Genomic DNA, 21,348 nt, shown 5'->3' on the forward strand with positions numbered 1-21,348 from the left:
GGTACCCTAACATGATCAGACGTATGGTCTATCGCGAACAAGTTCCCCCGTTGCCTCACCCGAACCACCCTGCTTATCCCAACACCCTACCACCCATAACCGAACCTGTAGAGAGAGTTCTCGCAGCTGTTGTTTCATGCTTGGAGCGTGACGTGGGTTACATGCGCTATACGAGGGAGAACGTTTCCAGAATGTTAAAAGACGGAACCGAGACTAAGGAGGAGATTGCCCGCATGGCAGCGGCAATGAAGGAAATGCGAGAGGCTAGTGATCAGCAAATGAAGGTTATGATGAAGATGCAAGCCGAGGTGATAGACTTACAAGAGCAACTCCAAGTAGCAAGGACCTGAACCGAGATAGCTCTAGAGCGTTGCGATGTCTTACAAATGCAACTTGCTCAGAACGTAGCCGAACCTGAGGCAGAGCCTGAGGCCGAACCTGAGGCAGAGCCCGAAGAGGAACCCGAAGAAGATCCCGAAGAGGAGCCTGAGGAGGATCCCGAGGAAGATCCCGAGAAGGAACCCGAAGAGGAACCGGAGGAAGAACCGGCTGAGCCAGAGGCACACTCAGAGGTGTCCTCAGACGATGTGCAAATGTGCAGATCCTTGGATTGGAACTGGCTAACGCGATGAACTGGGAGGAGTTCAAGAATATGATGCGAGAGGAGTACTGTCCGAGAGAGGAGATTTCGAAGTTAGAGTAAGAATTTTGGTCACTGAAGATGGTGGGCTCGGAAATCGAAGCCTACACTACTCGTTCGCACGAGTTGGCTGTGATGTGTCCGCGGATGGTGGATCCGCCGAGCAAGAGGATAGAAATGTACATTGATGGATTAGCACCGCAGATTCAGGGCATGGTGACGTCTTCCAGACCAGCCACGATACAACAAGCGATCCGTTTAGCTCACAAACTGACGGATCAGGCTGTGACCCAAGGTGCGTTACCACCTAGGGGTTCGACCACTAAAGCCCGTGACAACCCGAGTAACGACAACAACAGCAACAGCAACCCGAGCAGCGGAAAGAGGAAGTTTGACAACACCAGATCTTCATCCTCGAACCTCCCACCGCAACAACACTACCGTAAACCCGAATTCACTCGGAGCTTTAACACTCAGAATCACAACAACAACAACAACAACGGTAGCGGGCAGGTTTCGAGCGGATATGCTGGGAAATATCCAAAGTGCAACAGGTGCAACTATCATCATGTTGGCCAGTGTGACCGTGCCAAGTGTCAGAGATGCGGAAAGATGGGTCACCAAGCGAAAGAATGTAGAGGAGACCTTGCGGAAAAGGGTGCTCCTAAGCCACCTATGACGACGAAGGGATGCTTTGAATGTGGGCAGGAAGGTCATTTCAGAAAAGATTGCCCCAAGCTGAAACAGAATGACAACAATGGGGGTAATGGAAATGGCAGTAATGGTGGAAGCAATGGCAAGGGAAGAGCGTTTGTAATTGGGTCGGGTCAAGCCCGCAATGATCCGTACGTGGTGACTGGTAAGTTCCCTGTAAACGATTGTTTTGCTTCTGTATTGTTTGACACTGGAGCTGATAGGAGTTTTGTGTCGAAAGCCTTTAGTCAACTCTTAGACTTAACTCCGATTCCGTTAGATGCTAAGTTTCCTGTTGAATTAGCTGACGGTAAGACTATAGTAACGACTCATGTACTTGCGGGATGTAAGTTAAAACTGTCAGGTCATGTCTTTGATATCGACCTTATTCCTTTTACGCTTAGTAGTTTCGATGTCGTTGTCGGCATGGACTGGTTATCCGAGAACCGAGCGGAGATTATATGCCACGATAAGATAGTCCATATTACCACCCCTTCCGGCGAGATCATTTCGGTCCGAGGCGAGAGAAGCGGCATGACCACCAGCGTCATTACCCTTATGAAGGCGCAGAAGTATCTACGAAAGGGTCATCCGGCAATTTTGGCGCAGATTATTGAAAAACCCGCGGAGGAGAAACGAATTGAAGATATACCTGTTGTGCGAGACTTCCCGGAAGTTTTCCCGGAGGATTTACCCGGACTCCCTCCTATTCGTCAAGTCGAATTCCAAATCGAGTTGACACCCGGTGCAGCACCCATAGCACGAGCCCCGTATCGGCTCGCACCGGCGGAACATCAGGAGTTGTCCACTCAGTTGCAAGATTTGTTGGATAAGGGTTTTATCCGACCTAGCTCATCGCCGTGGGGAGCCCCTGTCTTGTTTGTCCGAAAGAAAGACGGGACTTTCCGAATGTGCATCGACTACCGGGAATTGAACAAGGTGACGGTCAAGAACCGTTATCCTTTACCCCGAATTGATGATTTGTTTGACCAGCTTCAAGGATCGAGTTACTACTCGAAGATCGATCTGCGATCTGGTTACCATCAGCTTAGAGTGCGCGAAGAAGATATTTCAAAGACGGCTTTCAGAACACGGTATGGTCACTACGAGTTTTCGGTTATGCCTTTTGGCCTAACCAACGCACCAGCCGTATTTATGGATCTCATGAATCGAGTATGCAAGGCGTACCTCGACAAGTTTGTGATTGTTTTCATCGATGATATTCTCGTCTACTCCAAGAACGAGACTGACCACGAAGAGCACTTAAGGGTAATTCTGGAACTATTGAAGAAGGAACAACTGTATGCTAAACTCTCGAAATGTGAAATTTGGCTTCGCGAGGTTCACTTTTTAGGACATGTGATCAACGAGAATGGTATCCATGTCGATCCCGGTAAGGTAGAGGCCATCAAAATCTGGGAAGCACCTAAGACTCCGACTGAGGTGCGACAATTCCTAGGACTGGCCGGCTACTACCAGCGTTTCATCGAGGGATTTTCAAAGATTGCTCAACCCCTCACCGCTTTGACTCACAAGGGCACTAAGTACAATTGGGGTGACGCGCAAGAATCCGCTTTTCAACTGTTGAAAACCAAGCTTTGTAGCGCCCTATTCTAGCCCTCCCCGAGGGAACGGAAAATTTTGAGGTACACTGTGACGCATCTATACAAGGTCTCGGTTGTGTGCTGATGCAACTCGAGAAGGTTATAGCCTACGCCTCTCGACAACTACGGGTTCACGAGAAGAACTACACGACCCATGATTTGGAACTTGGAGCTGTGGTGTTTGCTCTTAAGATATGGAGGCATTACTTGTACGGTACCAAGTTTACCATTTACACCGACCACAAGAGTCTCCAACATATCTACGATCAGAAGGAGCTGAACATGCGACAGCGTCGTTGGGTCGAGCTGCTTAAAGATTACGATTGTGCCATCAAGTACCACCCTGGCAAGGCCAATGTAGTGGCCGACGCTCTTAGCAGAAAAGAAACAGATAAACCCAGACGAGTGCGAGCATTGCAACTCACGATTCAAGCCAGCTTACCCGATCAGATTCGCGAGGCGCAACACGAAGCTTTGAAAGATGATAATCTTCCATCGGAACTCATGCGGGGCATGAACAAGCAACTTGAAACCAGATCGGACGGGGTCCGATATTTTGAGAACCGGATTTGGGTTCCACGGTACGGAGAGTTGAGAACTCTAGTGATGGACGAAGCTCACAAGTCCCGATATTCTATCCACCCTAGCTCAGATAAAATGTATCATGATTTAAAGGCACTTTACTGGTGGCCGAAAATGAAAGCCGACATTGCCACCTACGTGAGCAAATGCTTGACTTGTGCCAGAGTCAAGATAGAATACCAGAAACCATCTGGTCTACTGCAACAACCGGAACTCCCAATGTGGAAATGGGAACACATCTCAATGGATTTTATTACGGGTTTACCTAAGACACCGACAGGATGCGATACCATCTGGGTGATCGTTGACCGGTTGACTAAATCGGCACACTTCCTAGCGATTAAAGAAAAACGGACAAAATGGAAAGACTGACTCGTGTTTACATGAATGAAGTAGTGTCTAGACACGGAGTGCCTGTCTCAATCATTTCTGATCGAGATTCTCGTCTCACTTCGCACTTTTGGAAGTCGCTGCAAAGCGTACTAGGCACCCGTCTCGATATGAGCACAGCATACCATCCTCAGACGGATGGGCAAAGCGAGCAAACTATTCAGACTCTGGAGGATATGTTGCGTGCATGCGTTTTGGATTTCGGAAAAAGTTGGGAACCCCACTTACCCTTGGTAGAGTTTTCGTACAATAACAGCTACCACGCAAGTATTAAGGCAGCGCCGTTTGAAGCGCTGTACGGACGGAAGTGTCGATCACCACTCTGCTGGGCAGAGGTGGGTGACAGCCAAATCACTGGTCCAGAACTGGTACTCGAAACTTCGGAAAAGATTGTTCAAATCCGAAATCGTATGGCAGCAGCACGAGATCGCCAAAAGAGTTACGCCGACAAGCGCCGAAAACCTCTCGAATTTCAAGTGAACGATCGAGTGTTACTCAAAGTCTCACATTGGAAAGGTGTGGTTCGCTTTGGGAAGCGAAACAAACTCAACCCACGGTATGTTGGTGTGTACCGGATAACTGAGCGCATTGGTCCGGTGGCGTACCGACTGGAGCTACCAACAGAACTCAGTGGCGTACACGATGTATTCCACGTATCAAATTTGAAGAAATGCATGTCTGATGAAACCCAAGTAGTTCCTTTGGAGGAACTGCAAGTTGATGAACAATTACGTTTCATTGAGGAACCAGTCGAGGTTTTGGATTGGGAAACAAAAACGCTCAAACACAGCAAAATTCCAATCGTTAAGGTTCGTTGGAACTCGAGACGTGGACCGGAGTTCACGTGGGAACGCGAGGATCAAATGATGAAAAAGTATCCTCACCTTTTTGAAGGGCTAACCAAACACAGAAAACCGCGAAACTCGGCAACCCGTCAGACATCACCGGAGGTATGAATTAAATTTCGGGACGAAATTTCTTTCTACTAGGGGATGATATGACAAACTGAAATTTTTTTTTTCTTACTCTTTCAGACACTCATCACGACTTGACTCAAATTTTCGGGACGAAAATTCTTTAACATGGGAATGATGTGACAATCGTCAATTTCAGGTTAACTCCGTTAACTCAACTCCGTCAATTCAAACTTAAGATCATTAAATCTATAACGCACACTTCATTACATTTAAACTAGGGTTTAAATGACGCTTAACACTTACTACATGTGTAGTCTTTCGGGATTTGCACCGAAACGCAAACGAGTTGACGCAAACGATTGATAAATAAACGAAAAACGTCAAAACAGTAATTAGGTGATAATTATGTGTTAGACTTATGTGTTATGTGATAACATGGTTATAAACGTTAACTCAAGATGAAAACAAGTTAGTTAGGCTAGAAAAGTAATACTTAGAAGTGGAGGGACTTGAGTGTAACTTGTGTGTTTATAAATAGATCCTTAACCTTAACCCTAACTATTATTCTTCTTTCCCACAAGTTCCGATCGCAAACCCCACCCCCCCTCTCCTTGGCTGCCATCCACTCTACATACACATTCAACCCTCAAATCAAGTGTTTGATTGAAGAACTAGGTGCTAGGAAGGTATAATTGATCATCCTTTACATTCTTGTTGATTGATTTTGATGTTTGTTGGGTTAATAACAAACCCTAGCTGGCCGATTTCATGAGTGCATATAGTTAATATGATTGTTGTTATTTGGATGATGATTTGATAACTAGATTGAATCTTGTTGCATGATGATTGTTGTGTCTTTGATTTGAGTTCAAACACAAATCCTAATCAAGTATGTAATATGTAATTGATGTGCATGGATGGTGTTTATGGAGTCTAGAGGGTCATATGAATGCATGATAGTTCATAGGTTGTTATTATGTTGAGTTTGGATGCAAACAGTTTCTGGACAGAATGTGTATTTGATGTTTAAGTGACTGTAACGAAGTGTAAACATGAAAATTGGTTGAGATTGTTGGTACTACAGTAAACTAGGCTGAGTCTAGTTTCTAAAGAATATAAACTTGTAATTTTTGGACAAGTAGAAGTTAACTTTTATGATTTTACAAAAACGTTGTGCAAAGCTGAGCTGTTAGACCTGCTGTTAGGTTATGTTGTAAATGTTATATCTCATGAACTACGAGACCAATTGGGTTGGTTCCACTTCTGGAAGTTGACTCATTGAGTTAGGAACCTAACGCAAGTGGTCTTGCATTAATTGGATTTTTCGTTTAATGGGAATTGCAAATAACATTCTGTTGTGCATGAATCTGACTGTTATGAGTTTGCTGTAATGATTTGATGATTGTGAGAAAACTATGAGGAATAAAAATGTAATAAAATATGTTCTGGAAACCTAAGACGTATGTGCTTTTGTGATGATTTTTGGTAAATTAATTGAGATGCTATGATCGGTGAAGTAGTACAATCTTTCTAGTAGGATTTCTATCTCGGTGAAACTAGCTGCTGAGTTTTGTGAAAATGCATGAAATATGATACTTGCTAATTTATTATCGTGTTTTGACCAAATTGCCCTTGAGGGGAATGATTGCAAGATAATTGTCGTGTTTTGACTAAAATGCCCTTGCGGGGAATAACTGCTAATTGATTGTCATAATTTGACCAAAATGCCCTTATGGGGAATAATGGCTAGTTGATTGTTAATTGTTGACCAAAATGCCCTTACGGGGAAGAATTGCTAGTAATGTACGTTATGAATACATGACACGTATATGATTTCTTACACATGTGATGTGTCACAAAAACACTTGTTAAAGTCACACACGATTCACAAACGAAACACGAAACATGTTATGTGCATAGGTATTATGTGCAGGGTCTAGAGACTCGATAATATTCCGACACTTAGAAAAATCTCTTTGTTGTTTTAGAACGTTAGAGAGAGTTTTTCGGTGACGCGCATCTTGGTGATTTATTTTAGGAAATTCTTCGCAAACAGTGAGTTTCACTTTCCCCTCTTTAAACTGTTTTCAAACGTTTTTCACTTGGGGGAGATAACATACTCCACAACGCATTTAAGATTTTGTTATAAATTATATATCACTTGTAAAGGCTAAGTGGCAAACGAAACATTTGAAGTCCTACACATCGAACCGGTTAATATTTTGAATAGCGAGTCACTGTTGAGTAGTACTACTGGGTTTGACAAACCCCACCCAACGCTAAACTCGACTGGAGGTCGAGCGGGTGTAATTTTGGCTAACACGTACCATGGTCTGGAGGACCTGGTGACAAGGCACTTACTAAACGAGTCAGCTTCGATGTCGAACACTTAGTAATACTTGTTGTATAGACTAGCTACCTATCGATATATAATTTGACATAACACTATCTGGTAACGCAAAACGCTTAACGCAAAACGCCGTAACGTGGTTACGCAAAACGCTTAACGTAAAACGCTGAACGCAAACGCTAAACGATTTATTTTATATAACTTGTGAACTCACCAACCTTGTGTTGACACTTTTAGTATGTTATTCTCAGGTAGCCGAGGCGGGCGCGCGGTTTAGGAACATGCATTGATTGAAAACGCTTTTGTCCTGCAAACTTATTTTTAACGGTTATCTTTGGTTTTAAGTCGTCCTGCGTGACGCAACTTTTGATTAAAGGTTTTTACGCTTCCGCATTTAAATTACTCGTAAACGTTTTCATGGTTTTGAAACTTTATTTTATGGTTTGATTATAACTGATGATTCCGATCCTGCCAGTTCACACCCTCTGACGGTAAAACTCCGTTAGTGGATTTTGAGGGTGTGACAATCCATGTCGTCTCGAAATCAAAGAAACCTATCTTCATATCATCAATCAACCTTTTTAGAACCGGAAATAATCAAATGAACAGATTTGCCCCAAAACGAGCCAAATAACACTGTTACATCAGATCTGGACCGTTCTGACCAAATAAACATGAAATTGATGTTGGATCTCCAAATGAGTCATCAACCCAAACATTAATCCATAAAATTTTCTCCAAAACATCAAATAATTTCAAAACCCCCAAAAATAATTTCAACGAACTTCATCGTTTAACGTCCATGGTGGATTCAAGAGCAAAATGAATCAGTTCAGCGGTTAGTATGAACGATTCGGTAACCCAGCTTTGATACCAATTGAAAGAACCGAGCCCCGGTGCGGAAGTGTGAATAATCGGTATTATTAACAGTGGAGCTCGGATCTAGGGTTAGGATCGAATCTCACTCATATTCACTTTTGAAAGATGTTTGGACGGAAGGGGTGTATTGGGAGAGAGCCTGATTTGATTAACAATCAATAATATGATGAACAATTGTAATCAAAACACAAAAAAGATAGATCTGGCAGTATGATTTCATTAGTCGAATGATTCTCATAAAGATGAACCACTCATAGATACATTCATACATACATGCATACACACACAAGAAATATCAGCCGCCTCCAGGAGAGCTCATCCTGGAGGAGGAGACTCTCTCAAAGGGATAAAACTTCACTTAATACACAATACACTCATTCATACTAGACAAATGAATAAAAACCATCTATTTATACTAGTCTAGCATGACTTGGTCTTCAATCCATCCACCCTTGGTTGAGACCAAACAATATATTTTTCACCCACAAATTAATTCGATGCGTCGGTCTAAAACATAAGGTCCAACATATCAAACTATATAGGTTGGTTTAATCATGTAACCTTTTGGAAAGGGTATATTTTTGATGTCATTGTGTTGCTAGTTGTTTAATGTAATGAACTACCTTTATACGGATGTATCCAGTTTAGCTTTTATTTTTAATATTATGTTTTTTCCTTTTGATTTTTGAATCACCTTGTTTTTATCTTTTACTCATAACCAAATATTTTTATGTATAAAAATAAGGAATCATAAAAAATAGTGGCATAATAACTTTTATAAACAATAACAAAAAAATAAGGGATCAAAATAAATAGGGGACATGCTATAATAATTTTTATAAAAGATGATATAAAAATAGAGGATAAAATAAAATAAATGCATGGCAAAATTTTTTTTTTAAATGATATAAAAATAAGGGATTATTTTTATATTTTTAGATATATTAAAATATATCAGATTACCGCTGAAACTAGTCGCCACGACTAGATTATACAGTTAAACTAGTCGCGACGAGTTAACTATTAATAAACTACTCGTATTGGGAATTTAAACCGGAAAACTAGTCGCTGACCAAAATCTACTCGTAATGACTAGTTGGTATTCCAGACTAACCTTTCAAGATAGTCTTTTGTAAAACTAACCGGTTCGATGCATTTTCTAAACAAACAACTCGCTGTGGTTAGTTTGTTAAACTACTCATGTCTCGAAAATTTTAAGATCTACTCGTCTCAACTAAATGACTTATAAATTACTCGTAGACGTTGTACGAGGCATACAACTTCTTTATCCGTGACGAGTAAATGATTAGTGAACATGCTCGTTACGTTTAGTTTAAGGACACGTGAGAAGTTTTAATTGGTTCTACAAACTACTCGTCTGTTATCGTAATTTACTCGTCACCACTAGTTTATAATACCTATTTATGGAATTTCTTGAAAATGATACCTAAAACTTGAATATTTTTTTTCATAAATGCTTATTGTAAGAATTTTTTCTCTCAAATTAAAGTTTAAGTAATGAATATCCTACAGGATAGTGTTCTCATATCACGCCTATTGGATCCCTCTACTTTCTCTTAAAACATCTTTGCGGGTAAAGCCACCTCCTCTCGATTTTCTTACCCCATTTCTCCTCGCTCTTCACATAACCATCACTAACTAAAACCAAAAGCTTATTATGTTAATGTTCACAATATACTTAGGAGTAGTATAAATTATTTATACTAAATTGTGAATTACGTACTGCAAACCGCATTGTACTTCATTGCTAAATACTAGTACATCTAGTTGTACTAGTTGGGATTATTGGCACTTCTCCATTCTACAACTCCTCCATGGACTAATCATTAACAAATCTTTTTACGAATTTTTAATAGTTTTTTTTATATATATACAAATTTGTGTACCAACAAAACTCAAAGGAAATTAAGATAATGTTTCTTTTTATAGAAAAATAATTATGTGTTTTATATGACAGAGACATTTGCAAACATGCATGTGACTAAGTTGTTTTGAGTACCAAAACAAAGGAACAAACAAGATATTGCAATAAAAATATCTTGGTAGGATCCGTAGTTATTTAACAATTCATATTCTTAGTTATTTTTATAAGCCTTTATATTTAGAATTCTATTTAGTGTTGTGAATTACAAAAATCAATTCTATTCTTAGTTATTTTTATAAGCCTTTATATTTAAAATTCTATTTAGTGTGTTTTTAATATTTAATACAAAAATCAGTTCTATTCTTAGTTATTTTTATAAGCCTGTATTAAGATATTATGAAGATTCACTCTTATGTGGAATTGGGTAAAAGAGATTCTTCATACAATTATTATTATCGGATCTAGAAAGCTAGAAATCTTAAATTTCATGAAGACATAAAGGTTAAGATTGAGGACTGGGAGATATAAAAGCTTTAGGTTTTCTATGATTAAAAGATAGATCAAAGGTAGGGTAATTGGCTTGGGATAATTAGTGCATGTATGCATTAATGTAATTTTGGTTTTCTAGGGCGATGTGGTTGCTCCTCCGTTTCTCATTGGAGAGACCTGCAGTTTGTTTCCCTCTGTGTTTGTCTTTGTTTTGGTTCAATGAAGTTTAACTTTCAAAATAAGAGTATCTACACTCCGAAAGTTTTCACGGTTCTGCATCTCATCCACATCCGCTAACTACATCCACGCATTGTAAATGGTCTAAATTAGGAATAATAAAAAACCGTATAATGCAACTAATTAAGAGCATACGGAGTGGGAGCCAGGAACTCTTAGGAAATTAAGTATTTTTTATATGCCCTGAATTTAATATATGTTGTAGGTTTAATAGTGTTAGGATTAAATACACACACAAACCGAACACAACACACGAAAGCAATAAACGAACACGAGGATTTAACGTGGTTCGGTCTAAACTGACCTATGTCCACGGGTGGTAACCAGATATTCTTTTTTTGATTGACAAATTGTTACAAGTACATAGCGTTGTTTAAATAGAAATTGAACTAGGGCTTGTAAATTATTGAACAAGAAATCTAAACTGGGCCGGGCTTCGGTCTGGCCACCCTACACCAATCTGTCCTTTGGACTTCAAATAATAAACCAAGCCACACAAGGCCTACGAACCCAACAATCTCCCACTCGGAGGCCTTGAGTACTCTCGGCTGCAATCCGAACATTAGCCATATTCTAGTTTCCACCGCCTTCTCATCAATTAACCTGAAGGCCCGTTGAAGCTCCCCGGAGCTCCAACACGTCAGTCACGGCTAAAACTGCCCCTGACCCATTCTCTGTTCCTACCGGCTCCCACTTACACGAACTGCCGAATCCTGGAATATCTTGAGAACAAACAACACTCTCCATATTAAGCAGGTAATCTTCTGGAGGGACTTTAACCACTGAAATACCGGTTCTCTTAACCCACTTTCTGGTAACTCTGGCAAAAGCTTTGATTGACTGACTGCCAGTGCTCCCACTGCCACGGAAACCTCTGACTGGTTTTTCTGAACCTCTTCTAGCATGTTCAACCTGAATCTGACCTGTGACTCTGGATTTATCTCCTGCAAAACAAACCTTCTTCTGCCCACTAGACTCTGTAAACCGGACTTTGGTCTTCTTCTGAACTGGGTCGGTCACTCCCTCAGACGATAAACTAACCATATACAATGAACCCCTCTTTCTTCCTCTAGTAATGACAAGATTTACCTTTACAACTTTCCATTGCCCGTTCTCAAAATTTAACCTCATGTCCCTATTCATCCTACCGCCCGACAGAAATCAACTTTTTCTTTAAGCTTGGAATCACTCTAACATCCTTCAAGGTCCATGAACTGGCTGAAGTAACTAAATTCATGTCACCCATGCCTGCAACATCAAGAACATCATTGTTCGTCAGTCTAACCTTACCAAAATCACCTTCCTTCAAATTCTGCAATGCTTCATTGTTGTGGGTAGCATGAAATGAAGCACCATAATCCATGACCCAGGAATTAGCATTATCCTCAATACTAAGAACTTAAAACTCATCCTCTGGGCATTCTTCTGCAGTGTTGACTTCTTTCTGTTCATTATGTACTGCTTTTGAAAAACATACAAAAACACAAAAATATTTTATTTTTCCGCTTTATGTTTTATTTTCGGATACTTTACCTGTAAATATTTTGAAACAACAATGCAAAATACCAAAAAGACTTTAATTTTTCGTTAATATTATTTAATTCTTTTAAGTTATGTGCGTAAAACACGTTAAGGTATTACAATTTACCACATCGGGTATAAGTAGTTAAAGTATTTGATCATCGGGATACAGGATTTCATTAATTTATTTATTGATTTTAAATAATCTTTTATTTTTTATTTAATTGATTTTTTCATTCAATTTATAATTAAATAAATGTAATTCGTTACTCATGAATAACGAATGAGGCCATTTATAGCGAATTATTGAAATTCGTTAGCTAATTCGCTTCCGCCACTCTGTAACGAATGACCTTTGTTCGTTATCCATAACTTAACGAATTAAGCACGAACTACGCAAGAATTCATTCTAATTCGTTATTAATTCGGGTTAAATATTAGAGAATTAACTTTAATTCGTTTTCCACGTGTAATGATTATTATAACGAATCAACTGATTCGTTATTTCAAATTTAAACGAATCAGATGATTCGTTGCCTGGTAAATCGTGCCACATCGTTGTTTATAGGGTACTATGAAACCCATGTGTCTTCATTTCACTATTCATTACCTTCAACCTTAAGCAAAGTCACTCTGGCCAAGTTTTCCAGAAAATCCGACCTTAACCAAATCCTATTTTGATTCGTATTTCAGATTCGCAAGGTAATGGGGATCAAAACACGATGCTTTTCGTCAGTTTTCGATGAACATTTTCGGGGTTAATTGATCGTTTATGTCATCGGTCTTTAAGTTATTCATATGACCTGCAATTTACCTAAGTTAAAACATGATTTAGTCCAACTGGACAACACGAATCATGTCTCAATGTGTTTTCGAGATCATTGGGATCATTCATTCGGTTTCACATAGTTAATTATGTCGTAATTGATTCTATATTTGATTTTGTCTTTCTGTGTTCTTGACAATTTTGACCTGGACTCCTAATTAGTCAAACAGTAAGCTTTATTAGTGGCCATTTGTCATAGGGTAACGAATTGAAACTAATTCATGTTCAATTCGTTACTAAGGCTTAACGAATCAACTCTTTCGTAAAACTGATAACGAATCATTGTCCATTCGTCCTTTATTCGTTATCCCTTCACTTTTAATTCGTTATGACTAATTCATATAATTTACTTGATAACGAATTAGTCAATTCGTGATAACTTAACATCAGTTCGTTATAACGAATCAGCCTATATAACGAATGACATTTTAAATTATTTTAAAATAAGATTTTAAATTTAATTTTACTTTATTATTAGTTTTACTAAATTTCGTGTTTATCTATTTTCAATTATGGCTGATGATATGATTCTTGACCCTCCAGCTGCTGAGCAACAACATGAACAGGACCTTCCGATGCTCCCGTACGACAAGAAGCATAACATTTGTGCTTATGTCGGTACGAACTTTGCTGACGAAGATGTGTTGGTACAGTTTGGGGATAACATGGATAATCCATGTGAGTTTGATCGGGATTTGATTCGTGGGTTATGTAATCGTGTATATTATTCGGGTGAGTTGGAAAAGTCCATGTATAATAAAGGCGTACTTGTGTCCTACATACAAGTACTTATTGCATGTGTTAATTCATTGCCTTGGTGGACGGAAGGGTGACTTCGACGAGTATCGCATAATGTTGCAATCGGCCTTTGTAGCATTGATTTTAAACAAGCCCTTCAATTTTTCTGAGATGATCTTTATCATGTCAAAGAGAATTGTCTTGTCGTGAATCGACGCAAGAAATTCTTGATGTATCCTCGCTTTATCCAGTTGATCTTCCAGGACCTAATTACATATTTGGTTATTGATCGGACGTTAGTCGATGATGTGTTGAAACTAGAGCACATGACAGCTGATACCATCAAGCGGATGAAAGTGTATAGACAAGATCGTCCAAGGAAAAAAACGCTTGATTGGTCATCTAGCTAATCCAGATTATGTATGTCCTTCTAATGATCGTTGGATCCATGATGATTCAGATTCTGAGCGTGAAGGGGGACCAGGTGGGAACGACGGTGATGATGGTGACGATGGTGATGAAGGTGGGAATGATCACCCACAACAAATTGATGTTGAGGCAGCTGCTGCTCAACGCAAACGGAAAGGAAAAGAGGTGGCTGGTGAAGGATCATCTAAAAGACGGGTGACTGCAGGAGCTGGTGTTTCATTTGGAGTTCAGCCTCCAAGGTCATCCTCTATTCAAAGACCGGTGGTGCCGCTTACTACTAGCACCCCGGTACTCACATTGACGACCACACTCACTTCTAATCCTAGGCTTGGCATGATTCCGCAATCTGTTTTATCTACATTGCCAAGGCCTACTGCTTCTACATCGGTGGTTTCACCAACACCGACGATGATGCCACCACCACCTATAGATATTTCATTTATGAGGCTTAATCGTCCTCAAGGTCCTTGTGCAGCCGGTGCCTCCATCGTTTCATGCTATGCCACATGAGACTCAGATGAACATGCTCTTGAGTTTGGTTCATCTGTATGAGAATCAGATGGCTGTTGACCGTCTGGCTCAAGAGCGTATGCTGGAAAATCAACGAAAGCTGATGAGCTATGTCTCTTTCTGTCAAAATGAGACCAAAGCCATCCGTGAGATTGTTACGGCTCAGGGGGTGAAGATGAAACAACAAGAGGATCTCATTCTGCAGCTTACATGTAAAGACGATTTAAAGAAGCTGAAGAATGATTACGATGATCCTGATGCCTCGGGTGCCGGAGGAAGTGAGCCTAAACAAGCTCATGGTTCATCTTCTGGTGCAGGTACGAGTGAGGCTGAAAATTTGGAAAAACAATTAGTTGTTTATCAGGACTCGACAAATGTAAAACCTATTGAGTCGATAAAGGCTAATACTTTTATTTTTATGGATAATATGGGGGTGGTTAGAAGCATTGTGAATGCTGATAAGATAGAAGTGGGACAGTTCGTTGATCGGTCCATAACATGAGAGCATATTTCTATACTGTTGGGCTTAAATGATGAAGAACTTGACGTGTTAGAGGCTAAGAATGATGTAGAGGTTGAGAATGACGAGGAAATCTTGAATGATCCAACGATTCCGATGAACATGTCATTTATTTATGAAGATGAGGAGGTTGAGATTGAGGACGTGAAGGCTGAGGAATATCCTGATCTATTTCAATGATCAAATGTTGATCAGGTATTTACTGAAGAAAATGTTAAAGCAGCAGAAGATCACTTGGAGAAAGTATCAAAGGGTAAGGTCATTGACACAAGATTTGACTCAAAGCCTAATCCGCCGGTTGATGATATTGTTGAATGGTTCAAGTACCGGAGTAAACGAGCACATAAGGTTATTGAGGCGTACAGGTACATAGATAAAGAGATGAAAGTGGAAGCTGTTGCACGTGCTCAAGCCAATCATATGACTTCATTCAAAGCCTTGTCAAATGTGCGAGGTGATATTATTTCATGGCTTTACGATTCTGACTTAAAGGTCTGTATTGTGAAATGGGAGAACGGCGTCCAGTATTATGAAAACATTACTGACGTTCTCTCATTACCACGTTGGGATGTACGAACCCTCACGTGTCGACCTTTCATAAACTGTGGTGGAAATCGTTAAGCAGAATGGTTTCATGAATATTTTCTTTTCGAGGTAAACCACGGGTTTAAGTTCTTTAACCCGCAGATCCAATCCGTAAACGTATTGACGAGATAGATCCAAGAACGGGTTGGAGGAAGCTCGTGCTTAAAGTTAAACCGCAAAAGACGATGAAGAGTGTACCAGTCAAGACGCTTAATCAGAATATGTATTTATCTTTCCACCGCTGGTATTATGATAATCGTACTGGCAAGGCCGTTATTGTATTGGGGAAGGGTTTAAAGACCGAGCTGATTAAGATTATTGATCCAATGTGGCTCGTGAGTTTGACTGAGACTGACAATGACGTGCTATTCAAGAATAAAATATTGATTGAGCACCGTGAAGACTATGACCGAGCGATGCAGTTTCAATGTGTCGTTTTGTGTGTGTCATGAGTACGGAATCCATAGCTGTTGGGACTAGCAGACGAAGCTCTTTAAATAAGTTAAAGACAAGACGAAGAGCTCAAGATGAGGGGGTGTCTATTAGTGCACGGTTTTGACGTCTCGAGTCTATGTATTTATCGTCTTTGTATTTATTATTATTATAATGGAAAAGATATTTATATTATTAAGCTAGTTCGTTAATGTAAGGCTAGTTCGTTAAGGATGTTTAATGAACTAGCCAGTTTATCAATTGTAACACCAATTCGTTAAGGATGTTTAACGAATGGGCTTGTAGTTAGTTATGTATGTTCCCATTCGTCATGGAATGTTGACGAATGGGCATAACGAATCAAGTGATTCATTATGTTTCCTTTAGAGTCTGTAATGTTAACGAACTGGACCTTAATTCGTTACGGCATGTGTAACGAATTAAGTCCATCGTCTATACATAAAGGCTTAGTACTCTGCATAATTTAAGTTTTGATTTAAAAGTAACCATACTCTGTCAAATTTCTCTCTCGATCAAAGCTTCGTTAATCTATTATTATATTACACCTAATACATCTAATATACTTAATATATATAACCTAATTAAGAGTAATCATGAACTAGGTCCTATTATGGTTTAGATCTAGGTTAATCTATTATAGATCTGGATTGAATCGTTGGTTTTACAAATAACTAATCATAATAATAATGTGTAATCATTTAGATATAATATAAATAAATATCTTGGTCAAATTTCTGAAAAATCTATTCAATACGGTTATTATAATATATATATATATATACATATATATATATACATATATATATATATATGTCTATATATATAAACAACTTTATAAAAACGTACAACGACGAGGAAACACCAAATTGGTGTCGAGTTTTTAATAAAGTAATGATTTATTAATGTGTATTTATAATACATACATATATATTTATATAATACCTTACGTATACATATAGTAAACAAAATAGTCAACGGCAAGAAAAAGTTAATTTAGAAGTGCCGGTTACATAAACATAACATTTGTTTATTATTAATATTAATTATAATAATTAAAATTCATCTAATATACATAAAAAATAATATAAATAACAAAACTGGGTCAGGGGGGTTCGAACCGCACCCCTGACCGATACACAGGCTCCAACCAAGCTGCACAACCATGCGAGCCAGTGGCTCACTTGGTTATGGATGGAAACCATAAATTTATAACAAGAACCCAGATTATACCCAATTGATTAAGAACTCTAGCATCAACAATTGATCCATCGGCTATGTGTTAGTTCAAACTTGTTTTGGGGTTAATAATCTATGATCAAAGACGACCTGTATGCATGATTTAATTACCTCACACGATGCTGTATTGATGGTGAATCGTAAGCGGAACCCGACGGCTCTAGATGCGAACGAACAACATATTTTGGACATGATTTAGGACAATTACTGTTAGGGCTTTGGTTGGCGTTGTTAACGTGATCGTGTGTGTGCAATCAGTTGAACTATAATGCATCGATTATGTATAATAATAATAATCTAGGTTATGGACGGTTTATAGTATGATCAAATCGTATATCAATTGATCCTTGTTTCCAAATCAAAAACGTCGGTAGGCCGATTAAAAGACAAGGAATAATATTATTGTTCTAATTTCCATGTTTTAATCCGTGAATTGAGGTCCAAGTTAACTAAACGGGTATACGGGTTTGGGGCATGGATATGGGTAAACGGGTTATGGTGATCATAATAATTCAGATTTTGCATTTTAGTCCTTGAGGTTAGGAAGTGAAAACAAACTTGGATAATGTTTAGTTTAAGGTAGTTTTTGCCATATTTTGAAAGATATATATATATATATATATATATTAAATAAGTAAATAAAAATAATATTATCATAATTAGTTTACTCGATAAACGCAATAATTTTATTGATAAAATTTCCCGAACGTATAAACGGGTCGGGTAACGATTATTAAAATAATAATATAAAAATCCGAGTTGTTATACTCTTACATTCATTTCTTCATTCCATTACCCCATACCAGAGATGAGTTATAGTAAAAACACATTGTTTTATATAAATAGTAAAAATAAATATAAACCATTAGATCAACAAATCTAACGATTAAGATTAGAAGTACCAAAAAACCATGGTGTTTCTTAAACTATACTCATTCACAATCTCTCGCAACCCATTCTTTATTAAAATAAGAGTTAAGTGTCATTTTAGTACATGTGGTTTATGCAACTACGCAACTTTAGTACCTATTCTTTATTTTATGCAATGGGCTACCTCAGTTTCAAAAAACTTGCATTTTCAGTACTTTTTTTCTAACCCCGTCTATTTTTTCTGTTAAGTCAGGGATAATTTGGTAACTTCGTTATTTTCTTTGATACTAAAAATGCAAATTTTTCGAAACTAAGGTAACCATTTGCATAAAATAAAATAAAGAATAGGTACTAAAGTTGCGTAGTTAGCCAAACCACATGTACTAAAATGGCACTTAACTCTTAAAATAATAATATCTCTTTTTTCTATCTACACACCCAACCCTACTCAAATTTTAACACACATTCACAACCCATCCCAACTTAAAAAAATATATTTTTTAACGAAGATCGTTTTTAATAAAATTTATGTCGGAATGTTAGTAATTTTTTTTAAGAAATATCATGTATTTAATTATTTTTTTAGTTCGAATATTAAAAGTTAATTGAATAATTAAGTTATTGACGGTTAGTTTCGATTGCAATTTGGGTTTGCTCCACAAACCCAGATTGCGAATCTAGATTGCTTTATTTTCTTTTTTTAATTTTTTTAAGCCATGATTGACAATTAATATTAAACCATATAATTGTTTTGAACGGCCAACAAACATAATTGCCTAGGTACTCCGTATGGGATGATCCAATGGCAAAAGGTTACCGTCAGCTGGTCCAGCCCACTCGAAGGAGACTTACCCTGCGAGTGGTCAACTTGTCCTTTTCTCATGATTATCCATACAACATAAGATATTTTTTACCTAACCTCCGAACAACAAAAATCCCCAACATACATTAAGTCCAGAATTCCACCCGCACAAAGACTTCACGCGGAAGAAACACTGGACTGGGGGGACTTGTAGAGGTAGGGTACCAAAAAGACCCAAAAACCATTAAATACTACCCGCGGGTCATAGAGAACCCTCTTATAAACCACCCGCGGGACACTCGGGTCAACCGCACGTCACGAATGAGGAGGAACGTCCTCATAACACACGCGGAAGCATCCTGGCATCCTCAAAAGTCATCCGCAGGACAAGACACTTGTCCGCCTAAACAACCGGAAGGCAATGCCAGTAGGACAGCTGTCATCACTCAAATATTCTCTAGAAGAAGGTTTACGATTCTAACTTGGGGAACACATAACATATTAACCAATGAATAAAGGACACCTGGCCAGGTTGTTATAACCGTGCACATGGCCAGGGTGCAATCCGTCCTATCATTTGGTGACGCGTGTCCAGGTTGTTATACCCATGCACATGAGACGTATAGCTCAACCTATCACAAGAGGACACGTGTCCAGATGGTTATCAGAGATCTTCTAGAAGAGGACAACAGCCCCAATCATCCTTCCTTCATCCTTCGGCTATAAATACCTTGTCAAATGGTATGAGGTATTCATTCACCCACATATATTCTGACTACACTTAGTCTCTGTACTTTAGTACTTTCTTCATTACGAACGTTACTGATTCTCACGCCGGAGGGTGGTTACAGGAAGACCCCCCCCCTCTCGTCCTTCCTGTAACGAGACTCACGGTGTTTGTTTCGCAGGTTCCAGTCACTGGACTTTAGGGAGCCTCACTCATATCGCGGTAATAGTTATTGTATTGTACCCTGTGGACTCATTGGATCCAGGACCCATACCTGGGGAGTGGATCCGTGTTTCTTCATTGGCGCCATCTGTGATTTGTGTTAGAACAACAATAGTTTTCGTTAGTTTTTTGGTTCGTTTGATATGAGTAAATTTCCTGAAAGGGCCGACGGGAACCCCTGCAACTGAGTCACGTGTAACTAACACAGAAGCACCTCCGGGTCTTAGTGTTTTTGCACGCATCACGACTCCAAGTGGTCGTACTCTTGAGCGAGTCACAGCTCCAGGGTCAAGGAATATTGACGTAACACCTGGGGGTTTTACCCTAGAGAACGTCACAGCACCAACCGGTACCACCCCCCCAGATATGGGACGGGCCTCGGCACCGGAAGGTTCTAATTTGGGTAATCTCAGACGGATTATGGAAAAAACTCGCCGAAAGCGGTCAGCGTTGGATCTAGAAAATGATTCAGGTGACTCTAACGTGGCGAGATCTCATAGACGTAATTCCAGATCCAGAGGAGCCTTTACTCCTGAAGAGTGGCTCCATGTGCAACAACAAAGTTTGGTGGCTGAATACGAGCGTAGAAAACGTAACGAGCAACTTCACGCCCGCGCTTTGGATTATGAGGAATCCCCTAGGGGATCTCATTCTCTTCCACCAACAGTGCGAGGAAGTCAAACCCGTTACAGTCAACAGACGGAGCTAGAGTTTGGCGAACTTCCAAGGCTACATCCTCGTCCTCGCATAAATATGCGGATGCCATCTTATTTAGATGAGTTTGACGGTTACGATTCATCCTACCACCCGGGAGATTATAGTATGTATACCGGAGATAGTAGGATGAGTTCTCAGGCAAAAGCAGCCGTCCGCATGACATAGTCCGCCATACCGAATACCATAGCAATACGAAATGAGACTTTACTAAACCATACCGCCCCGCGGCCTTCGCTGAAAAATCAAAGTTCATAGAAAGTATTGCCACAACACCCTTTCCCCTTAATGCTAAGATACCTACATCTGTGGGTAAGTATAATGGTATGACTGATCCAAGTGATCATCTCCAGAACTTTATTGCGGTAGGTGGTGTTAGTGGTTGTACGCTGCCTTATTGGTGTCACATGTTCGCATTGACACTAACAGGGGCAGCAAGAGAATGGTTTGAAAAGTTACCTAACGGTGAAATTTCTAGTTGGGACGATTTGGTGAAAAAATTTTCCCAACAATTCAGTCAACAGAAAAA

This window comes from Bidens hawaiensis, unplaced genomic scaffold (genome assembly GCF_021521415.1).
Source record: "Bidens hawaiensis isolate Kalapana, Puna unplaced genomic scaffold, B.hawaiensis_p1.1 tig00000602_1, whole genome shotgun sequence".
NCBI classification, from domain to species: domain Eukaryota; kingdom Viridiplantae; phylum Streptophyta; class Magnoliopsida; order Asterales; family Asteraceae; genus Bidens; species Bidens hawaiensis.